The sequence below is a fragment of the Tripterygium wilfordii genome, chromosome 17 (assembly GCF_013401445.1).
Source record: "Tripterygium wilfordii isolate XIE 37 chromosome 17, ASM1340144v1, whole genome shotgun sequence".
In the NCBI taxonomy this organism is placed as follows: Eukaryota; Viridiplantae; Streptophyta; class Magnoliopsida; order Celastrales; family Celastraceae; genus Tripterygium; species Tripterygium wilfordii.
In genome coordinates this window covers 8,778,339-8,785,765 of record NC_052248.1, presented here as the reverse complement: position 1 = coordinate 8,785,765, position 7,427 = coordinate 8,778,339, and the positions used below count along the sequence as shown (strand labels likewise).

The following is a 7,427-nucleotide window of genomic DNA, read 5'->3' as shown; positions in this document are numbered from 1 at the left end:
TGGTAGAAATATCCCCCTCTTAAGCTTTCTTTTGATAAATAATGAGTGTATTTATGTGTTGGTTTGTATTTTGATAGGTTGATTGCGGTTTGGATGAAAAGCGACGGAAAAAGGGCTGAATTGAAGAAAATGTCCACCGACCGTCGTGTGTTCAAATAGCCATAACTTTCTGTCATATTATTGGAATCGAGCGCAACAAAAGGCATTGGAAACTAGACATCTCAAGCTTTCCGTAGAATCTAAAATCATGCAAATCGGAGGTCATATGGAGAAGTTATGGTCATTTGAATCATGTGTCTAGGGGTAACGCGCCTAGGCGTGCGCCTAGGCGTGGTGCGCCTAGGCGCACAAATTGTGCACGCCCAGGATCACTTCTGCACGCCCAGTCCAGAGAGTTGGACTTGAATTTGAAGTTGTGCACGCCTAGGATTGCGCCTAGGCGTGCGCCTAGGCGTGTGCCTAGGCGTGGTGCGCCTAGGCGTGAAAACAACGCGCCTAGGCGCAAAAAGCAATTTTCTGGGATGTTTTAAGTCGCGATTTGTCCGAGTTGTGGGGACTTTTAGACCGAGAATAGAATTTCTGGGGAGCGAAAGCAGAGGGGGAGGCGACTCTTGGAGCTGGGAGGAGAGATTCTTCAGCTCAACTTGGATCTACTCAACTAATTGGGTTTATTCATGATTTTCTCATCTCTCTTTTTGTGTTTTTCTCTCATTATGTGTAACTAAACCTCTTGTGCCAAGGCTAGGTTGAAGCCTTGGGTTTGATGACTTTGTTTATGACTTGATTTACATATATATGAGTTGATTTGGGTATAAATCTTGTGTTTCTATGTTTGATTGCAATTTCTTCATGCTTGTGGTGTTTGGCCAACACTTTAGGTTTTTGGATGAAATTGTTTGGAGAATTTGCTTAGACAATAATATGTCAAGTAGATTATGCTTCTTGAAACACTTGATTATGAATGTGTCTCCCTTTAATTAGGTGACAATTTGTATGAATCCTAATCTCCATAAAACTCCATGAATTTCTATGCATGTTTAGACCAATAAGATGGCTAGAATGTATTTAGGAATATCCGACCTAGACCAATAAGATGGCTAGTAATCGATTTTAGGGAGATTTGGCTTAAGTGCGCTAAAACCGACTTAGGTACGGATTCGTTATGCCCGAATTAGCAAATATGTGTGTGAATTTGTGTCATCGCAAGTTATTTCCCAAGGGGGATTCCAAAGCTTTGGTGTTTATCTCATTTGCATTAGTTACATCCTTATTCAAAGAAAATACCAAAAATACTTTACTATTTGCTTGTTTTAGTTTAATTACCCAACCAAACAATCTTGAGTTGAACTTTACTTTTGTTTGCATTGTCCATACGTAAATACAAGTATAAATTTGGATTAGATATAACACCGTCCCTGTGGATTCGACCCTTGCTTATCATTGTGCTGTAGTCGCCGACTAGTACACTTGCTAGTAAGGTTAATTTAGACCCAACAAGTTTATGGCGCCGTTGCCGGGGATGGTAGCTTACGTTTGATCCATTTTTTGTTATTTGTCCATTTTTTTTTCCTTTGTTTGTACATAATACTTGTACATAATATTTATTAACTAATTTTGTTTTTTTGTTGGCATATGCTTTGAGATGGGATATCCTCCACCATGTGCTTATCAGGGAGCAGGTTTTTATGGGTCGAGCTTATATTTGCAAGAATATAATGCAAGGACAACTCCACCAAACCATGCCCCATATCCACCATGCAACTCCTTCTCCAACGCTTATAACTCTGGAAGGTGTGAACAACCTCAATTCCTATGGAACAACTACCAGCATCAATTTGTTCCTACACAAGCAGCACCACCACCATTACTTGAGCAAGCACAAGACTCATCTCTACAAGACATACTAAATGCATTGGTTACGAGTACCCAAAAGTTGAAAGCAAACACTCAAGCTTGTAGAGAGGAGATGTTTCAATGGGCTTCACCACCACCGCTTGAGCAAAGACATGAGTCATCATTGGATGACATACTCGATTCCTTAAATGCGAGTACCCAAACTTTAGAAGAGGCAACGCATAGGATGGTATCAAGCAAGAATCAACTTTACCAACCTATGATGAAAACAAGTGAGGGGGAATATATATGTGAGACAACTCAAGCAGTTACATTAAGCAGTGGCAAAGAGTTGGAGCTTAGAGGAAAAGTTGAGTATAATTATGTGGATGAAGAGGAGTATGAGATAATGCTTCTCACTTCACTTTCGGAGATGGATCCACCAATGAAGGAGGGCATGGATTTAGAAGAATCAAAAAATTCTCCATCAGCTGCAGAATGTGAGATAGTTTCAATCGAACAAGAAATTAGTGGACCTACATGGGTTGAGCAAGATATAGAAGAGAAAACTCTTGTCGATTTTGAAAAAAATTTGAAAGCTGAAGATTTGGAGAACAAGTATGATGATAAGGTGGAGGAAGAATGTGATAACTTTGTAGAGAGGCATGAGGATAACACACTCCACAATCAGGTGCTATCACCATTTGAAGCACAATTCATTGACTTTATTGGAGTTGAGGAGCCTAATGTAAATCTCAGTGCTTCCATAATGCAAATCCTGGAGGAAATTTTGCCAACAAAGAAAAAATGGAAGCTTCAACAAAGCATGGAGAGTTACATTGCAAGATCATTGAAGAAGCTTCCCCTCTACTCAAAATATCTCTTCCATTGGCATGGAAAACTACAATTTCAACCAAGAGGGCCAAAGGAATTTAGAGATAGAATCTTTTTGATGGGCACATCAAAGAAGGATGTTTGTGCCCTATTTATTGAGCCACTGCAAAGTGGTGGATCTCGTCTAGCTGAAGACAAGAGGAGGGTGCATATAGACATTGATGAATTGTGGCCAGGCCAGCACCCCAATCCACTCGATGCATGACTCCAACCCCCAGGTTGTATTGTTTCAACTTGTCCTCTTTTTAGTGCATTATTACATTGTTATGTTTTGCATTGAGGACAATGCATTCTTTAAAGTGTGGGGTGGTGGACTGCATATGGATTATCTTGTGCAAAATTTCACATGATTTTTGTAGTAGCTGAATTTAAAAAAAAAAAAACAAAGAAATTGAAAATTTAAAAAAAAAAAATAAAAATTTAGTGCTTGAATCTTGCATATTTATGGGAATTTTTCTGTTGAATTGAGTGCTATATTGAAATGCAGCTAATCTTGGTTTGTGGAACCCATCATATCCTTCTATATGCTTGACGTCTACTCTATTGCACAATCACTGTAATTCACCTGCACGAGAATGTGTGCTTGTGGGGTATGACTTGGGTGAATAGATGTTGGATGTGGACTTTCTCTAAGATGATCTAGAACACCGTGTTAGTTATATTCTTGGCACTAGTTAATTACATGCATGTTAAAAAAAAAAAAAAAAAGAAAAAAAATAAATTTGATGATGATTAAAAGCATGTTCCGCTCTTGTGATCTTGCCGAGTAACCGGGGCTCTTGTCTAACCAACTCGAGTTTCGCGTAAAAAGGTAAGACAATCATGATGAACATACTAGGCTAGCTTAACTTCGAAGCCTTTTCAACTCGAGTGATTGATCCGAGGTGTGCTTTATCACATAATGCCCTAAACCAACTGGTTGGGAGTCATTGGTTGAGAACTCGTTACATGGGTTGACTAGAAAGCTTAAAGGAGTGAGCATTGCACAGTCCTAGTAAGATGAAAACAAAAAAAAAATATAAAAAAAAAGAAGAAGAAGAAGAAGAGAAGTATGTATATAAATAAAAGTGCCTTGGTATTACTAATTGACTGTTCTTGGAATTCTTGGAATGTGACTATGTTTGGTGCCTATGAACTCTTGGAAGCCAAATAATTATACATTTCTTCTTTGCACGCACTTAATGTAGACGAAGTGATTGAGTAGACGGATAATCTTCATTGAGCATATGTTTGGATGAAGTGTGGGGTCTCCACATCTTTTTGATTGCATGGCATTGATGTATATTGTTTCGATTCTAGTGATTTCCCTCTCATATGTTTGATTTGAGTTATCTTGAAACGTTTGTGGGTGTCGTTCTTGTAAGCCCTCAGGAGACAAAACTCCTCCACTAGGGACACCTAGGGGTTTAACGGCTTGTTGCATATGCTAAATGCAATCGCGATTCCTGCGTTAGTGAGTTAGGATGTTAGTTGGTAGATGTACTTTGTTTAGTTTTACTTGAGGACAAGTAAGGTTTAAGTGTGGGGTGTTTGATAGGTATGATAATACCTATTGTTTTTGGTAGAAATATCCCCCTCTTAAGCTTTCTTTTGATAAATAATGAGTGTATTTATGTGTTGGTTTGTATTTTGATAGGTTGATTGCGGTTTGGATGAAAAGCGACGGAAAAAGGGCTGAATTGAAGAAAATGTCCACCGACCGTCGTGTGTTCAAATAGCCATAACTTTCTGTCATATTATTGGAATCGAGCGCAACAAAAGGCATTGGAAACTAGACATCTCAAGCTTTCCGTAGAATCTAAAATCATGCAAATCGGAGGTCATATGGAGAAGTTATGGTCATTTGAATCATGTGTCTAGGGGTAACGCGCCTAGGCGTGCGCCTAGGCGTGGTGCGCCTAGGCGCACAAATTGTGCACGCCCAGGATCACTTCTGCACGCCCAGTCCAGAGAGTTGGACTTGAATTTGAAGTTGTGCACGCCTAGGATTGCGCCTAGGCGTGCGCCTAGGCGTGTGCCTAGGCGTGGTGCGCCTAGGCGTGAAAACAACGCGCCTAGGCGCAAAAAGCAATTTTCTGGGATGTTTTAAGTCGCGATTTGTCCGAGTTGTGGGGACTTTTAGACCGAGAATAGAATTTCTGGGGAGCGAAAGCAGAGGGGGAGGCGACTCTTGGAGCTGGGAGGAGAGATTCTTCAGCTCAACTTGGATCTACTCAACTAATTGGGTTTATTCATGATTTTCTCATCTCTCTTTTTGTGTTTTTCTCTCATTATGTGTAACTAAACCTCTTGTGCCAAGGCTAGGTTGAAGCCTTGGGTTTGATGACTTTGTTTATGACTTGATTTACATATATATGAGTTGATTTGGGTATAAATCTTGTGTTTCTATGTTTGATTGCAATTTCTTCATGCTTGTGGTGTTTGGCCAACACTTTAGGTTTTTGGATGAAATTGTTTGGAGAATTTGCTTAGACAATAATATGTCAAGTAGATTATGCTTCTTGAAACACTTGATTATGAATGTGTCTCCCTTTAATTAGGTGACAATTTGTATGAATCCTAATCTCCATAAAACTCCATGAATTTCTATGCATGTTTAGACCAATAAGATGGCTAGAATGTATTTAGGAATATCCGACCTAGACCAATAAGATGGCTAGTAATCGATTTTAGGGAGATTTGGCTTAAGTGCGCTAAAACCGACTTAGGTACGGATTCGTTATGCCCGAATTAGCAAATATGTGTGTGAATTTGTGTCATCGCAAGTTATTTCCCAAGGGGGATTCCAAAGCTTTGGTGTTTATCTCATTTGCATTAGTTACATCCTTATTCAAAGAAAATACCAAAAATACTTTACTATTTGCTTGTTTTAGTTTAATTACCCAACCAAACAATCTTGAGTTGAACTTTACTTTTGTTTGCATTGTCCATACGTAAATACAAGTATAAATTTGGATTAGATATAACACCGTCCCTGTGGATTCGACCCTTGCTTATCATTGTGCTGTAGTCGCCGACTAGTACACTTGCTAGTAAGGTTAATTTAGACCCAACACATATCGGTTGGCTCTTCCCCCATGATTGTCCAAGGTTCATAACGTGTTTCATGTGTCAATATTGAGGAAATATGAACCGGATCTATCACATGTGTTGGATTGGTCCGCTTTAGAGGTGGAAGAAGATGGAACGTATATTCTACAACCATTGCGAATCTTGGATAGACGGGAAAAAGTTATGAGATCGAGTGTAATTCCATTATAAAAAGTGTTATGGTTGCATCACGGGATGGAGGAAGCGACGTGGGAGTTGGAGTCCAAGATGCGGGAAAAGTATCCCGATTTGTTCATATCCACGGGTACGTACGTGAATTTCGAGGGCGAAATTTTTATAAGGGGGGAGGATGTAATACCTCGTCTCAAAATAAAAATAAATAAAATATAGAATAATAAAAATAAAATGAATAAATTGGATTTGGTTATAAAAAGAATAAATTATAGGGTAAAAAGAATTGTTGGGAGGGCTTAAAAAATATTTGAATTAAAATTAGGGTCAAATAAGTAAATGAATTAAAAGTAATGAATTAAAAAGAATAAATAATGATATAAAAAAAAGATTAAAGTGGGTGAAGGTCTTCACCCGTGCATATTACAAAAAAAAAAAAAGGAAGCCACCCTTTTGCACTCCACCACCTCCGGTCAGCCACTTCCGGCGGCATTCCGGTGAATTTTCCGGCCAGTAAAGGTGCTCCAAGCTTGAAACCTACACCCACACTTCATGTACTTAAAGAAAGGAGAAAGATTAAGGTAAATCTTTGGTTCTAGGGTTAGGAGTTAAATGGGTTTTGGGGTTTTGATTCTTTGAGAGTTTCCTTTGTTCAATAACTGAAAATTAGATTCTAATCTTCTTATATTTCTAGGTTCAAGTGAACTTTTTGAGTCAATTCAAGAGAAGCCTTTGTTATCTTGATTTGGTGGAATTACCAAGCTCCAAGGTAAGGGTTATTGACTCAAATTGCTTTAATTAAGGATGAGTTGGGATGAAAAAATAATATTGTGATGTGATTTTAATTGTTTAACCTTAGAGAATTAAGGTAGAATATGAATTTTGTGGAAATGAGGATATTGTGGAGTGTGGAATGTGGGATTTGAATGGTAGTGATGTGTTTCAGGACCACCTCATTCTATGCAATCATTTCTCTAACATAGTGATATTTTATTTGAATGTGTTTGGACTTTTGTTGAGTTCTAATTTCTCCTACTAGCAAGTGCACTAATCATGGAATAGCACAATTGGTAGGTAGAGTTCGTATCCACAGGGTCAGTGTATAAGTGATCCAAAATAATAGTTGTGTATATATGTAACTAGTGGGAGCAAAGTAAAGTTCCACTCAAGCTTTGATTTGGTTTCAACTTATACTAAAGACAACAAGAAATAAAGATTTTTTGGTATTTTATTTTCTGAACAATAATGCAGATGATGATAATGCAATTTATCACTAAACAAGCTAGATGAAATGGAATGAGATTCAAGATGAGAAAGAAGCACCATGGCTTCGGAATCAACCAAGGGTCATTGATTTGCAAACAAGACCGATTCACATACACCAATAGCAATCCGGGAATAACGAACCCATACCTAGGTCGATAGTAGCGTACCTAGGTCAAATCTCCCTAAAATCAATTACTAGCTATCTCATTGGT

The 7,427-nt window shown here is 38.5% G+C and overlaps 1 long non-coding RNA gene across 1 annotated transcript; it reads left to right on the top strand.

Annotated features, from left to right (window-relative positions):
* Window positions 1-6,363: 6,363 nt before the first annotated feature.
* Window positions 6,364-6,942, top strand: LOC119983048. Its single transcript, XR_005464542.1, has 2 exons — window positions 6,364-6,530; window positions 6,644-6,942. It is a non-coding gene; the product is annotated as an uncharacterized LOC119983048 (long non-coding RNA).
* Window positions 6,943-7,427: the final 485 nt, after the last annotated feature.